Consider the following 3438-nt stretch of genomic DNA (forward strand, 5'->3'; position numbering starts at 1 on the left):
TACATAAACCAATATTCACAAAGTTTCAGAGAAGGAATGTTTATTCCAAGGAAGTTGATTATATCTGGTCTGCTGATTTGATTGGACTCAATAATGATAAAGGGGTACAAGTATGCTTTAACCGTTATTGATTTGAGGAGTAGATATGCGTGGGTTGTCCCTTTAAAAAACAAAACAGGTAATACTCTTATGTTAGCTTTTCAACAGATATTTAATAAAAGTAAGAGAAAACCTAAAAAATTGTGGACTGATGAGGGTAGAGAGTTTTATAACAAGACATTTATGAATTTTCTAAAAAATAACAGTATTACATTATACAGTACCTTTAATGAAGGGAAGGCAGTTGTTGTTGAACGTTTTAATCGTACCTTAAAGAGAGACTATATAAAAAATTCACACAACTCGGTTCACAACAATGGTCATCTTTTATTCAGGATATTGTGGATAAGTATAATGACACGATTCACACGTCAACAAATATGAAACCATCAGAAACATTTACAAAATTAAAATATGAAAAAGAGATTAATGTCAGAAAACCTAAGTTCAAAGTTGGTGATATCGTAAGAATATATAGGTGGAAATCTCATTTTGAAAAGGGTTTTACTGAACGATGGACGAAAGAACTTTTTAAAATTGTTGATGTAATAGATACGGTTCCTTGGACTTATAAAATATATGATTTGGAAGGGCAAGAGATTTTAGGTTCATTTTATTCACAGGAATTACAAAAGACAAAACTAAGCAGATAATACACCTTTGTGGACACTAGAGGGACAAGTCCGAGGTGTATTACAGTATATAATGTGTGTCAAGGGGGACGTTCTTAGATCTGTGAACCCCAAACACAGAATCCTCAACTGAATAGTCAAGGTTTAACTTTTGTTTGTGTGTGTGTGTGTGTGTGTGTGTGTGCAATGGGAGCAATAGGTTGGCGCTTCACTCCCTCCTACTATACACCGTTGTGGACACTCGAGGGCCAAGTCCGTGGTGTATAACAGTATATAATGTGTGTCAAGGGGTGGACGTTCTTAGATCTGTGAACCCCAAACACAGAATCCTCAACTGAATAGTCAAGGCTTAACTTTTGTTTGTTGATGTGTATGTGTGTGTGTGTGTGTCCCAACCCTCACATTCAAAATCTCAACCCCAACCCTCACATTCAAAATCTCAACCCCAACTCAATCCTCACCCAACACAATGTCTTTTTCAAAATGAGATTTCCACATATATATATATATATATATATATATATATATATATATATATATATATATATATATATATATATATATATATATATATATATATTTTTTTTTTTTTTTTTTTACGTTTTTTTTTTTTTTCTCTTCTTCCAATTCTGTCTTTTAAGGCTTTCAGGTTTGATAACATAGAAAGAGGGAGTAAGAACTTTCTTGATAGGTTTAAATCCCAAAGAGTGGTAGCATTTCAAGTCTTCAAAATAAACCCAACTTTCCAAGTCTCCAAGGTAGTTATTTAAACCATCAAGGCAGAACTCATTTACTGATTTTTTCAAAATTTGTGAGTCTCCAAGGTAGTTCCCATATTTAGAACCATCTTGGCAGAACCCTTTTCCTGAGTCTCCAAGGTAGTTATTTAAACCATCAAGGCAGAACTCATTTACTGATTTTTTCAAAATTTGTGAGTCTCCAAGGTAAAACTTGTATTCTGGCTCATCAACGTATAACTTGTTCAGTGGGTATTGTCTTGATAACTCACAATGAGTACTATTGCTGTAAAACTCTTTTTCAGGATTTTGCTGGTCTCCAAGGTATAACTCTTTGGTTGGGTCATCAAGGACGAACTCGTTCTGTGGGTCTTGGTCGCTCATAAGGTCTTCAACCAAGCCAACAATTTCGCCCCAAGTTGTAGCAAAAGCAGTATTTTCATTTCGTATTTCAGACACAATTTCCTGTGAGAGAAAATAATAATGTATTAATTAAGTTATTTAATTATTAAATGAGTATGCTTCAATCAAAGTTTGAAAATAGGAAAATAAAAATCTTACCTCAACAGATAAGAGGTTTGAATCCAGTTCATCAACTTGAAGGTTTAGTTCCATACAAGACAGAGAGTTCCAAGGAACACCAAAGTCATCCCACTCAAGGTCTTGGTCGCTCACAAGGTCTTCAACCAAGTCAACAATTTCGCTCCAAGTTGTAGCAAAAGCAGTATTTTCATTTTGTATTTCAGATACAATTTCCTGTGAGAGAAAATAATAATGTATTAATTAAGTTATTTAATTATTAAATGAGTATGCTTCAATCAAAGTTTGAAAATAGGAAAATAAAAATCTTACCTCAACAGATAAGAGGTTTGAATCCAGTTCATCAACTTGAAGGTTTAGTTCCATACAAGACAGAGAGTTCCAAGGAACACCAAAGTCATCCCACTCAAGGTCTTGCTCGTTCTGTAGGTCTTGGTCGCTCACAAGGTCTTCAACCAAGTCAACAATTTCGCTCCAAGTTGTAGCAAAAGCAGTATTTTCATTTTGTATTTCAGATACAATTTCCTGTGAGAGAAAATAATAATGTATTAATTAAGTTATTTAATTATTAAATGAGTATGCTTCAATCAAAGTTTGAAAATATTAAAATAAAAATCTTACCTCAACAGATAAGAGGTTTGAATCCAGTTCATCAACTTGAAGGTTTAGTTCCATACAAGATAGAGAGTTCCAGGCAAGCACACAGCACACCATTGCCAGCAAAAACAAATGTTTAAAATGGAGCCTGGGTTTGAAGCTTTTATAGAGAAAGACTGGTGGGTGTGGTTTCCTTTGGAAATTCCCTGGGCAAGCCTAGGCAAGCCTTCATTGGGAAATTTTTCAAAACCATAACATCCTGTAATTTTCTAGTGATTTCTTTGTGAGTCAGAGATGAACTGGAAATGATGTAAGAGTGGGCGGGGCTTAGCAAAAGTAGGCGGGGCTTAGGAAAAGTGGGCGTGGCTTAGAAAAAATACCTTATGAAAAGTGGGCGGAGCTTAGCAAAGTGGGCGGGGCTTAGAAAAAATACCTCATGAAAAGTGGGCGGAGCTTAGCAAAAGTGGGCGGAGCTTAGCAAAAGTGGGCGTGGCTTAGAAAAAATACCTCATGAAAAGTGGGCGGAGCTTAGCAAAGTGGGCGGGGCTTAGAAAAGTGGGCGTGGCTTAGAAAAAATACCTCACAAAAAGTGGGTGGAGCTTAGCAAAAGTGGGCGGGGCTTATTGAATACCTTGTGGAAAGTGGGCGGGGCTTAAAGAAAAGTGGGCGGGGCTTATTGAATACCTTGTGGAAAGTGGGCGGGGCTTAGCAAAAGTGGGCGGGGCTTAACAAAAAAATAACCTGTGGCTCAGGAGGTGGTCAAACAAGAGCATTAAGAGAAGTTTATCATTTCGTAATGGCACAAAAGGGGTATCTTAAAAAATATAAAGATT

At 36.1% G+C, this 3438-nt stretch overlaps 1 long non-coding RNA gene across 1 annotated transcript; it reads right to left on the reverse strand.

The window, feature by feature from the left end:
* Positions 1-1714: 1714 nt before the first annotated feature.
* LOC147007046 (uncharacterized) lies at positions 1715-3101 on the reverse strand. Its single transcript, XR_015054440.1, has 3 exons — positions 2630-3101; positions 2321-2533; positions 1715-2224 (listed from the first exon to the last, which is right to left on the reverse strand). It is a non-coding gene; the product is annotated as an uncharacterized LOC147007046 (long non-coding RNA).
* Positions 3102-3438: the final 337 nt, after the last annotated feature.

The sequence above is a fragment of the Eptatretus burgeri genome, unplaced genomic scaffold (assembly GCF_056783735.1).
Source record: "Eptatretus burgeri isolate ZD-2024b unplaced genomic scaffold, Ebu_testis_v1 Ebu_testis_scaffold_866, whole genome shotgun sequence".
Taxonomy (NCBI): Eukaryota; Metazoa; Chordata; class Myxini; order Myxiniformes; family Myxinidae; genus Eptatretus; species Eptatretus burgeri.